Here is a 13385-nt window from a genome sequence, read left to right as displayed (position 1 = left end):
ACAGCTCTCCTCATGTTCCTGGAAACACTGAGGGTTATAACTGCACAGGTACGATATGGGCGGATGAGGGAGCTGATGCGTAGAAAGGTACGTTAGGCAGGGGATAAAGCAATGGGTGAATGTGCAATGTGTAGTTACAAAAATAAGGATTTCCTGTCATCTTGCATTTACAACTGAAGCCAATCACAGGCCACTTCAAGAAGTCACTTTTTACCCTTTTTCCTCTTCATTTTCCCTTGGGTTGTTTAACGCACCAAAGTTAATTTCCTTGCCAAGGGAAAAACAATTAAATTGAATTTTCACTTTTTTCAGTACTCAAGGTCATGTATGTGATTGGCCCCTGTATTTTAAACTTCTACACAAATGTTATATATCTGAGAAAGAAGGTGTTTGAGTTATGTGTGTTCACATTATTTAAGATAAAATGGGACTATTTAATTCACCTTGTGAATGAGCTAATCAGACCAATTTATAAACTGGAAGCTGGATTCCTAACCTAACACTGCAGCCCTGGATTAGAGTTGAACTTGACAGAGAGGATTAAAATAGGCTTCAGTAACAAGTTGTGCACTCTCAGAAGCTCATCTCCACTTGTGTTTGTTCAGTTGATCACCATCAGAGAGCTGAATACACCTGGAACATCAACCAGAAGAGTCTGTGTCTTCAGATGTGAGCCACCAGCCAACAGGTAATTCTGACCTTTCTGGGACATGACCCTTTGATATTGATCACTTCAGTGGCCAACTTTATTAATCCAGAAAAGTGAGCATTCATTCATTCACCAGAGCAAGTTCAACAAAGTGAAAAGCACTCTATTGTTGTAGTTATCCCAGACACCTTTACTGCGGCCAGTATTTTCACAAACACGTTTGAATAGCAAAATTGAACCAGTAGCACACAAGTGTAACTCAGTTCTGGTCTAGTCTGACTGGGTGAGAATAATCTTGTGACAGATGTTGAAAAGTAAATTGTTGCCAGGCTAGTGTTAATCCAGTGGACCTGTGACTGAGACTAACAATGTGTTTTCTGCAGCCTGAACCATTTTGCTGAGGAGAGGACACAATTCCACACAGTCTGGATGGTAAGGATTGTTTTCTGAGTTGATAAACAACTTATAATACATTATTGCTGCTGTCTTTGGAAATCTGTTTTAACATAAATGTACATTTGGTCGGGCCTAGAAAGATGTAACTTGCACACAGGCTTGCACAAAACATCCCCTTTTCCCAGCAAGACTAACAGCACAATTAACAGATAACATTAATAAACATGTATTCATAATTAACAATTATATTTTAGAGGTGTGATCTTGACACTCTATTACGATACTGTATTCACTGATGTATTCAAAGCAATGGGGAAGTTCTACATTTTATTTGATTTTATGTTTACTAGAGACAGCGTTTCAGATCTGCTCTCCCCATTAACAATGTCCTCTTGGTCATGTGACAGGATGGGCCCAAGACTGTTGTGCCCCAGAACCCAGGATTGCAGGACTCTGTGATTATCAATATGCCAGGTACTTTAGGAAAAGCTTAGAATCATATTCTTGGTTTTAGTGCTATAGAAAAATGTTGATTCATTCCAGAATTCAGAATCCAAGTTAATAATCCAATCAGTCTAGTTATGCAATTAATATCAATAAGAAAGAAAAGTTTTAACAGGCCTAAAAATCATGTTCTATTGAGAGGGCAATATTGTCACCTATTCAAGTGGCTGATTTTCAGGGCAGTTCCAAATACAAACATCCCTGTGTGCAGTCTGGCTTTATCGTCTCTGCAGAGACCTGTACACTCCAGTAATACAACTGACATGCAGTAAAGTTGCACTTCCAAATTGATTTGAACTTGAATTTAAAATGTTTTTTGTCTTGCAGACTGGGATGGAGAGTCGTGTGAGGAGTATTCAGTGCCTGCAGTTGACGTCACGTCGAGAGCCGTGTTCCTGGACATCCTGCGGCTCCCCGAGACCGAGCTGAGCCTGCCATGAGCAGCCCAGTCCTCTCTCGGCTGCAACTCCGGGATCCTGCAGAGCAGATCATTTCAAGTTTTTTAGTTTTGTTTTTGATATCATTCTTTTTTTTTTTTTTTTTTGATATCATACATTTTTTCAAATTTTTCACCTTTATTTTTCTGGTTTATGATATATTTTATTGGGGCGGCATGGTGGCACAGTGGTTAGCGCTGCTGCCTCACAGCTCTGGGGTCCCAGGTTTGAGTCTTGGCTCGCGGGGCCTGTGTGGAGTTTGCATGTTCTCCCCATGTCCGTGTGGGTTTTCCCCAGGCACTCCGGTTTCCTCCCACTGTCCAAAGACATGCAGGTTAGGTTAATTGGCCTTGCTAAATTGCCCTGTAGGTATGATGTGTGTGTGTTGCCCAGCAATAGACTGGTGTCCCATCCTGGGTGTATTCCTGCCTTGTGCCTTGTGCCCTATGCCTGCCAGGATCAGCTCCAGCTTCCTCGTGACCCTCACCTGGATAAGTGGTTTTGAAAATGGATGGATATATTTTATTTTGAATTTGAATGGCGCTAATTTGAGCCCATTTGTATCGCTACTTGAAATGCTTTACTGAGAAAATCGATTCCTGGTCTGAAAGGAGCGATTGGACAGATTCACAGGAACTGAATAGTGTTTGCATGGGACCGGGAGGATCCAATGGGTGGACTTGATTCCTGGCAGTCCCTAGAGGTACAGCGTATAGTTACAGTTACACTGTGGACCGATCTGCCACATGATGTCAGGCATGCCCTGATCTCAGAGGACAGACGAGGCCCCCCCAGATGGCAGGCAGGCCATCCTAGAGGGAAGACATCCTGATCTTCATGATGCTGATCATGTTATTTTGCCTGGAGGGGGGCAGGCATTAGGCTTGGGCCTTTAAGCCATGGACTCCTTGAGAGAGTAGGGGGCTTTGCATTTAAAAAGCATGTGTCCATTCAGTAGAGCACTGCCTGGGCTAAAGAGTTTTATATCCGAGTTATCCAAGCTCGTCAAATATGGAGTGGCGTTAGTTGTGCAGTGTTGCAGAGATGCAGGTGTGCAGCGCATTGCAATCTCTGTGTGAGAAACTGTCAGGACAGTTTTTAACTTTTGCCTTTCTTAAAATATTGTACATTTGTGTCTATAAGATAATGCTGTGAAAATACATATTAAACCTAATTAATAACAACTTTTATCTCAAGATCATTCTGACAGGCAGTGGGTATTGTAGGTTCAGTTCAGTTTAACAAATTGTAGAAAATGTGTATACATTATTATTATTATTATTATTATTATTATTAAAGTTAATCCATCCATCCATCTTCAAAACTGCTTATCCTGTTGAGGGTCGCGGGGAAGGCAGTGCTGATCCCGGCAGGTATAGGGCGCAAGGCAGGAATACACCCAGGACAGGACGCCAGTAAAGTTAATAATTATTATTATTTAAATCTTGAATATAAGAATACAAATAAACCTCTTTGTTCTGTTACTCAATGTGTATCAGTGGAGTTGGATATGGGTGCACATACAATCACTCTATTGTACGTGGGCGTTTACTCCACCCATCTATTGGTATCCCTACCTGTGGCCCCGCCCCCTTGAAAGGTAATGGCATGATGGCGACAAGGAGGATCGGCAGTTCCTGCGCATTTTTTACTTATATATATATATATATATATATATATATATATAAAACGTTTTCAATTAGTTTATATGTTAAACTTCCAGGGCTGCACCGAAAAAGTGCAAGTGCATTTCAATTTTTAATTGAAAATTCTCAAGGGTATTTTTGAAGATGGGTGCTTGGTAAGTCCTCGTTTGTTTGTTATCCATTTAATTATTTCAAAGATAGTTTATATATGTGTTGCTTTATTTACAACCCACTAGGTTGTGTCTGTAAATATTAGCGTAGTATTCTGCAAAGTATCACATACTCAATTTTTTTTGCTCCGAATGCACTTTTTAAAGTTATAGTTTTTTTCCCCGTTAACTAACTTTTTAAACCTCAATTATATTAAAATAACAAGTGCAATTGCTGTTGCGTAGTTGCTTTATTTTAAGTCTGTGGTCTTTGGGCTTCGTGGCTTTTAAGTTATGCCGGAAATTGATTTTGTAAATGTTACTACCAAATGTATTCAAGGTGCTTTTCACTTAAAGCTGCAAGAATATTAAAGAGTGTAAATCCAAAATCAAGTTGTTTTCAGGTGGGTTTATCGGTGTAAAACATTCACTTTAAAATAATTGTATAAAGTGCATACAAATCATCTTAAATCTAGAACATAAGAACATAAGAAAGTTTACATTCGACCCATCGTGCTCGTTTGGTGTCCATTAATAACTGAGTGATCCAAGGATCCTATCCAGTCTATTTTTAAATGTTCCCAAATTTTCAGCTTCAGCCACATCGCTGGGGAGTTTGTTCCAGATTGTGACAACTCTCTGTGTGAAGAAGTGTCTCCTGTTTTCTGTCTTGAATGCCTTGAAGCTCAGTTTCCATTTGTGTCCCCGGGTGTGTGTGTCCCTGCTGATCTGGAAAAGCTCCTCTGGTTTGATGTGGTCGATGCCTTTCATGATTTTGAAGACTTGAATCAAGTCCCCATGCAGTCTCCTCTGTTCCAGGGTGAAAAGGTTCAGTTCCTCAGTCTCTCAGTAGGACATTCCCTTCAGACCTGGAATAAGTCTGGTTGCTCTCCTCTGAACTGCCTCTAGAGCAGCGATATCTTTCTTGAAGTGTGGAGCCCAGAACTGTCCACAGTATCCAGATGAGCTCTAACTAGTGCATTGTACAGTCTGAACATCACTGCCCTTGTTCTCAATTCTACACTTTAGACAATATACCCTAACATCCTGTTTGCCTTTTTTATTGCTTCCCCACATTGTTTGGATGGAGAAAGTGAGGAGTCCACGTAGACTCCTAGGTCTTTCTCATGCATTACTTCATCTAGTTCTATTCCTCCTTGTCCTATACCTTCCATTTGTCCACATTGAATTTCATTTGCCAGGTGTCAGCCCACAACTGAATATTATCTAAGTCCCTTTGAATAGCCTGTGCTGCCGAGATTGTATCTGCTGAGCCACCTATTTTAGTATCATCTGCAAATTTGACAAGTTTGCTAACTATCCCAGAGTCCAGATCATTAATATAGATTAGAAACAGCAAAGGCCCTAGTACTGATCCCTGTGTAACTCCACTAACAACCTCACTCCAGTTAGAAGTGACTCCTCTAATCAACACCCTGTTTCCTATACATCAACCAGTTCATAATCCATCTACTTACATTACCCTGAATGCCTACAGCTTCCAATTTGAGGATCAGTCTTTGGTGTGGAACCTTATCAAAAGCTTTTTGGAAATCTAAGTATATCATATCATATGCTTTCACCTGATCTACAGCTCCAGTTGCATGTTCAAAGAACTCTAATAAATTAGTAAGACATGATCTGCCTCATCTAAACCCATGTTGACTGTCTCCAAGAATATGGTTTTCATTAAGATGCTCCTCTATTTTCTGTCTAATCATTTTTTCCAACATTTTACAAGTAATGCAGGTGAGACTGATTGGTCTGTAATTTCCTGGCTCAGTTTTGTCCCCTTTCTTGTGGATTGGTATGACATTTGCTGTCTTCCAGTCAGTTGGCACATCCCCTGTTCTAAGTGTCTTTTGGAATAGTTTAGTTAGCGGCCTATAAATAATTTCCCTCATTTCTTTAAGTACTGTTGGAAATATACCATCTGGCCCAGGTGATTTGTTTCTTTTTAATTCTGCTAGTCCCTTTAGTACCTCATCCCCATTTATCCTGATCTCTCTTAGGGTTTGACTGGACTGGTTGTTAACCTGTGGCATGTTATCTGTCTTTTCTTTTGTACAAACCTCTGTGAAATACTCATTTAGAACATTTGCCACATCTTGTTCATTTTCCAATATACTTCCATTTTTGCCCTTTATCTGTTTCACTTCCTCCTTTATTGACCTCTTGCTGTTGCAGTATTGAAAAAAGCTCTAGTCTGCATTAGTTTTAGCTTCAAGAGCTATGTTTCTTTCTATTTCCCTCTTTGCTTTCCTGATCCCTTTCTTAACATCTCTTTGCAGTTCAGCATATTCTTTGTATTTTGTTTCGTCTCTATCCCTTTTCTGTGCGCTATACAACATTTTTTTTTGCATACTTCTATTAAACCATTTTAGCCAATGTTTTTTTGTCCTCAATTTGCTAAGTTTTGGTACAAATTTCTCCTGAGCCTCTAGTAATTAAAATAACCATCCATCTTCAACTGGCACACCAAATGAGCACGATGGGTCGATTGGCCTCCGAATGGCATTTGTAAACTTTCTTATGTTCTTATGTATATTTAGGATGCTTTTATACATTTTTTTTTATTTCAGAACAACACTGAATTGTATTTAGTGTGCTCCAGTCTAACTCTTCTAAGTGCCGCCTCATACCTTCAAGGTTTGCTTTCCTGAAATTACAGACCATTGTTTCAGACTTGGTCCTTGTTTTTTGAAAGAATGCCTCAAAGCTAACCATATTGTGATCACAGTTTGCCGTTGGTTCTCTGACTAGTATCTTGGTCATTTGAAAAGATCAAGTCGATGCAAGAAAAGATCAAGTCAAATCTGCTGAAAATAATACTTTTTATATCTGTTAATTCAATCATTTCAAAGAAGGCAAAATAGGAATAATGGAAGTGTGAAGCATTCTATTTGCATGTCATGCGGGATAGTTTAATATTGGTGTCGTTATTTTGGGATTGCACATTCAGCACTCCCCTCTCTTCTCTTCAGCTCCAGATCTATGAGCTCCTGGATGAAACATCCCACTGACTCACTGAGAAGTGTAATTGTGTTCATGAGCTGAAAACCATGAGCAAAATAACCTTTCAACAAGTAAGAAAGGCTCATTTTATAATGCATTATTGCTATTATAGCAACCTTTATGTGGATAATATTGTTTTAAGACCGTGTTAAATCATTCATTGCTGCCTCATGTTTGACCCCAACTTTAAAAAAAAAAAAATCTGGGTTCAAAAGGGTTTCATAGAATTTTAATTTGATAGTTGAATTGCTTAAGAAACCCTGGAGATGTTTTGACAGTGTAAGTGTTTGGCAGGTTCATTGTATTGATTACATCATAATTGTTAGCCAAGTCAACACTGAGATAAGCAAGTGTAATGTTTTTCTTTTTGATTTAGATTACTTTTACTTATTTGCTAGAAATATGCCTATTTTAGCAGTTATGGTTGTGAATCCTAGTGCAGGGTTGTCTTAATTTCATATCCATTTTTATTATTATTATTTTATTGGCTAGTCTGTGTTGCTCAATTAAATCTTTTTTGTTGTTGTTGTTTCCATGTAGTACAGATCGTCCAATTGCCGATTCTAATTTAATGTGATCAGAAAACAAATTGTGCTATTGCAGTTTAATGTACAATTTCTCATCTGTGGTCAGCTTAATAAAGACTTGACGAATTGTGTATTTCTGGCCTTTAATTTTTCCAGTGTTATGCAGTTGTTTACCCCTCCTGATGTTCTTTGGCTGGAAAATCACTTTACTGCAGTTCCTAACTATCTATCAGTTGGTATGAAACGATGCGATAAATGTTTTTGCATTGTTGACCGCAAGGGGTGCCCTATCGCATTGTTTCTTGCAAACTGCAGGTGCTCCTCCCTTTTTGAGTGTCTCCAGATTTTCCTACCAAAGAACTTAGAGGTGGGGCTTTGATTTGTTAATCACCCCCTGGACACATGGTTGGTGGCTGTAGTTAAAGAACAGTAGCTGACCTGCCTCCATCTTCCCAGTTAGGAAGACAGAGCCAGGCTGGCCATAGACTTGAGTCGGCAGTGCTGTGCCCAGTCAATCTCCGGGACAGCTAGGCTGGGCACATCATTAGAGACTGTCAACAATACAGAATACAGAAGGGGTGTAGCTGGAGTCTTGTTTTCTTTACCCTGGTTGATTCCCCTCAAGTTTGCACCAAAGACACTGCCCAGCTCAGTACATTTCCTAGTAGGTGTGTTTAAGACTACAGCCTGCCTGCCTGCTTTCTAGGTAAGAAAGACAGCATGATGGTCCTGTTGACTGTGCAACCATCAATCATGCATCCAGTCCAGCTTCTTCCCATTTCAGAGGAAGCTGAGTTGGGCACATAGTATAGGGGGAAATACAGGGGTGGGGCTTTATCCCATCAATCGAATTGTTTTTTGGCAGGAAATTCTGGAGACAGTTAAAAAGGAGGGAGAGTCTGTGCTCCACAAGTAACATAGCAATTGAGTGCCCCCTTGTGGTCAGTGGTGTAAAAGAATAAAGGCAGCCCGATCGCTTGGTTTCTTATGTAGCCATTGCAACAACAAATGGTTACTCTCCAAAAAACGCCACTACAGCACCATAGGACCTGGAACAACCAATAAACTGATCACACATACACTAATACAAACTATAGCATATAGGGCTGTTAAAAAAAATCCCACACTATTTTTCTTTACGTCTCTACAACATTTAAAAAACTACAATAGCTTTCACGCAATGCATTCAATGGTTAAACTAATCAATCATACAGCATTATCAGAAACGTAACTTCTGTAATAATTGCCTTGTATAATCAAGGATCTAAACTTCAGGAAGTACTTGCGATAAGCATCATTACAAATGCAATCAATATATCAATGTTCCCTACGTTACAAATCGTGCTTACAGCTCCAACCCAAATGTGTCTGAGAGTGCAGAGAGGACGGGCAGTCAGTGACCTGGAGGAAAGCAGATCCGATATTGTAACGGACATGTAACTATTAAAGCAAATACACCGATCACCATAACATTATGACCACCTGCCTAATATTATGTAGGTCCCCCTTTTGCCACCAAAACAGCCCTGACCCGTCGAGGCATGGACTCCACTAGACCTCTGAAGGTGTGCTGTGGTATCTGGCACCAAGACGTTAGCAGCAGATCCTTCAAGTCCTGTAAGTTGCGAGGTGAGGCCTCCATGGATCGGACTTGTTTGTCCAGCACATCCCACAGATGCTGAAGAATTTGGAGGCCAAGTCAACACCTTGAACTTGTGATTCATAAGACCAGGCCACCTTCTTCCATTGCTCCATGGTCCAGTTCTGATACTCACGTGCCCATTGTAGGCGCTTTCGGCAGTGGACAGGGGTCAGCATGGGCACCCTGACTAGTCGGCGGCTACGCAGCCCCATATGCAATAAACTGTGATGCACTGTGTGTTCTGACACCTTTCTATCAGAACCAGCATGAACTTTTTCAGCAATTTGAGCTACAGTAGTTCGTCTGTTGGATCGGACCACACGGGCCAGCCTTCGCTCCCCACGTGCATCAATGAGCCTTGGCCGCCCATGACCCTGTCGCCGGTTCACCGCTTTTCCTTCCTTGGACCACTTTTGATAGGTACTGACCACTGCAGACCGGGAACACCCCACAAGAGCTGCAGTTTTGGAGATGCTCTGACCCAGTCGTCTAGCCATCACAATTTGGCCCTTGTCAAAGTCACTCAGATCCTTACGCTGCCCATTTTTCCTGCTACTAATACATCAACTTTGAGGACAAAATGTTCACTTGCTGCCTAATATACCCCACCCACTGACAGGTGCCATGATAACGAGATTATCAATAGAGATGCACTGATCCGATAATCTGTATCGGTATCGGTCCGATACAGGCCAAAAACACTGGATCGGATATCAGAAATAATAGATGTTGTAATCCGATACGATCCAACGACAAATCTAGCATGAAACTTCGCCTTAAAGGGCAACTCCACCGAAAATCCATATTTTCTAAGGTTATTCCATCAGTAGAAACATATTCTGTGCAGTGAGTTTTTCATGTCCAGCTCATTCTATGCACCAGAAATCAGATTGAGAAATATACCGTGACGTCACTGGGGTCCTAACTCTGGAGCTGCTTTCCTGAGAGTCAAAGGGGGAAATCAGAAAAGTCACGAAAATCATTAAAAATAACATTTTATGCACGTTCGATTGGACCCATCACACTTATTTTTCCGAAAGAACCATCGGTTTGTAGTCATAAAAAGTGAACTGTCGCTATTATTGAACAGGATTATTTTATTCCAGCACCGCAGTGCGAACTGCGCACGCGTGTTCTCCACAGAGCTGCACTGCGCTGGAGCCGCACGGCGGCGCTGGAATAAAATAATCCTGTTCAATAATAGCGACCTCAGAAACCTCGGTCACATAGAGGCCATAACAGTCACATTAGAGCAAGGGTCCTGCAGGTGAAGGATGTGGAAAACGAATGACTTTTAATGACTTTTCATAGTCTTAATGATTGACTTTTTAATGACGTGGATCAAAGTGTTCTAGGATTATAATAGTTGCATTGACAAATTCCATACAAGCACAATCGGTGGAATTCTGCAGATCTGCGCATGTCTGCGGAAATCTGCGCTACAAGAACGCGACCAATGTCTTCCTCACACAGACATTGTTAAGTGTGTAATATGTGCAGTGCAATTAAACTACAATAAATCTGCAGTTGGTATGTTAACCCACTTAAAAGCCAATCACCCTTGTGTGAAACTAGCAATGACAGAAAAGGGAAGAGGAGCAACACATTCTTATTATTAAGCTATATAGACACAGCAGCTATTGCTATTTATTCTGTATTGACTGGACTCGAGCGCAGCGGTGTCTGTGTGTTCAGTGTGTTTGGAAACGTGGAAAAGTAAATCGTTCAGTTAAGTAGATTGTATACATTAGTTACATAGATAGTCTAATACATTTTGTATTTCGCTATTATGACCAGAAAACATTGCCACAAGGACGCTAATGTTAAGGCATTTTCGGTGCAGCTCATATTGCTAAACTATTAGGCTATTGAATGAAAAATGAATTAAAACAAATTGAAGATCTTTAAGTGAAAACTTAAATGTATGACTTAGGACTAACACTGGAGATGCTATTTACATTAATGTTAAGTTGAGTTACATTCTACATTGAAAAGTTATTTTTTTAATGGAAATGCTTATATTGAGGTTTGAGTTATTTATATTGTCATCTTTTAATCCAGTGTATGACACTAGAATATATATTGTGTTAACTAAATGTTGAGATTTGAATTTTGCAGTTACTTTCAGTGATATTTCAGTATTCATCTTGAATGTTTAAATGCTGCTTAAATATATATTTTGTCATTTAAAAGAGTTTCACTAAATAAAAGGAAGCAGCATTATTGCATAAGTCGTGTTATTGTGGGCTTTGTATTTTTTCATTTAAGGAAATAGAGAATGTGTTTCACATTGCATCCATACATACAGCATATTAACAGCTTAGTAATAAACAAAAATATCAGATCGGTATTGGTATCGGCAAATAGTATCGGATCGGAAAAGAAAAAGTGGTATCGAGCCATCGCTAATGATCAGTGTTACTCACTTCACCTGTCAGTGGTCATAATGTTATGGCTGATCGGTGTATCTCTGCAGCGGACTGCCCGGGGGACCGCAGTGTAGACTTTATACAGGGGACCCTCTGTGCTAGTTAGTTCCGCGGCTGAAGCCTATGAGTCATGTGGAAATATAATATTTTGGTATTTGCAGTGGCGAGTGGTCATAGTAAGCTAGCTAAACTGTGTTTGTTCAGAAGCAATTCAAACATTGAACTCACAATACATACAATTAATTTAATTTGTATTATCGTAATCACTTGATCTTATTCTCACTTTATTTCTCTGCCCCCTTTATTTTCTCTTCCAAGAACAAGGACCTCCTTTAATTTTGCGATTGCAGCCCTACGTAAAGCTGGCTTGGGTTCAGCTTGAGTTGCGCATGCGCTCGGTGCGTCTCCCAGTGAAAAACGTTATAGGTGCGCATGCTTATAAACTGGCTGGGAAGCTGCGTGTGGAAACGCTCGTTTGGGCACAACGCATGCGCACTGTCAACTAGCTAGTGAAGCCAGCGACGGAGCCGCAGTAATGGCCGCCAGCTGCCCGAGCGAGCGCGTCCTCAATACAGTGTTGAACAAGCGTGCAGCACGTCAGACACTGTAGGTCTTTATCTGCTGTAAATGGCCTGCAAAACACCAAGGCTCTGGGTGATATTAAGTCTTACCTAAGACCCCTACAAGGTGGATACACATTATTGTTTTATTTTTTATTTCTTGGCAGCACATATATATTATTTGTTTTCACTGACCTATTTGTCTTGTGCTCGGCTGCCTCATGCTCTTATTTCCCATTTGAATTCGTTTTTATGAATGGGTTTAATATTTGTATTCTGTCTATATTTCTTTCTTTTTTTTTTAACTTTGTAGATGTAAGTATTAAAACAATACCCGCATTTTTGTGCGTCTTTTCCAAATTAAACTGCAAATGATTCTGCATATGTGAATTTTTCCGGCATATCATTTCTTATATGTTACTACACATTTTAATAAAATGCGTCGTTTCAGATGTAAACTCGTCAAATTGAATAAGTTATAAATACTGTCTTCAACCGCCGGACCATGCATAGGATATATTCAATACAATAAAGAAGACAATCTGGGCTGCAATCAAGTCGGTGATTGTGAAGGAATGATCATGCATTCATATATTATTATTATTATCACTGATAATTGTATTATCAGATATAGACAATTGAAGACTCGCAGCTGCCTAGCTCTCTGCCTGTCCTCTGATCGGATCAGCAAGTTTCTAACTTGAATTCAGTCTTGATCACGTTATCTTTGCATCAATGCCTTGATCAGTCCGCGGTTTGATCATCATGCTAATAGTTTTGTACTTACAGAGCTGGCGACAGACTGGACATGCCCTCATCCTCTGGGCACACGAATAAACACTGCAGGACTGACAGCCATTTCAAGATGGTATATTTTAGTTTTATGCTATTTTTTTTTTATAACTGATTGTTTTATAATTGTATGTCTGCTAAGTTATTTGATTTCCACTCGTGCCGTTTGCTTTTAATTCATATATATATATATATATATATATATATATATATATATATATATATATATATATATATATATACATACATACATGCATACATATACATACACATACAAAACGTGACAAAGAGAAAAGGTTTTGTATTTTGTCTTAGATCAAAACTAGTTAATTAAGACATTTTTCATGTTTAGTTCTTGCATTGTTTTATTAACCTTGTGTTTCTAAGTCTGTATGTCACAGACCTTATTTTTATCCCAGCACTTCAAAAAGTAAAACATGTATTTCAAACACTTCTTCTCCCCCACATGCATTTTTTTTTAAAATTATTATTGATATTTTTAAGGTCATCGGGCAATACCCACAGTTACACAATTGCGCAGTATGTCCTGCATTACTAAAACGTTAATACACCAGGAGGCTACAAATTAAAACAAATGCCACACACCAGGAAAAACTTTACATTGAGTGACTGCCCACA

General features: G+C 39.6%; 1 long non-coding RNA gene across 1 annotated transcript; it reads left to right on the top strand.

The window, feature by feature from the left end:
- The first annotated feature begins 257 nt into the window (after nt 1–257).
- LOC136758302 (uncharacterized) lies at nt 258–2000 on the top strand. The gene is made up of 3 exons (XR_010819954.1): nt 258–688; nt 1033–1081; nt 1453–2000. It is a non-coding gene; the product is annotated as an uncharacterized LOC136758302 (long non-coding RNA).
- Nucleotides 2001–13385: the final 11385 nt, after the last annotated feature.

Source organism: Amia ocellicauda, chromosome 9 (genome assembly GCF_036373705.1).
Source record: "Amia ocellicauda isolate fAmiCal2 chromosome 9, fAmiCal2.hap1, whole genome shotgun sequence".
Taxonomy (NCBI): domain Eukaryota; kingdom Metazoa; phylum Chordata; class Actinopteri; order Amiiformes; family Amiidae; genus Amia; species Amia ocellicauda.
Note: the sequence above shows the minus strand (reverse complement) of the source record. Positions and strands in the feature narration are given on the sequence as shown.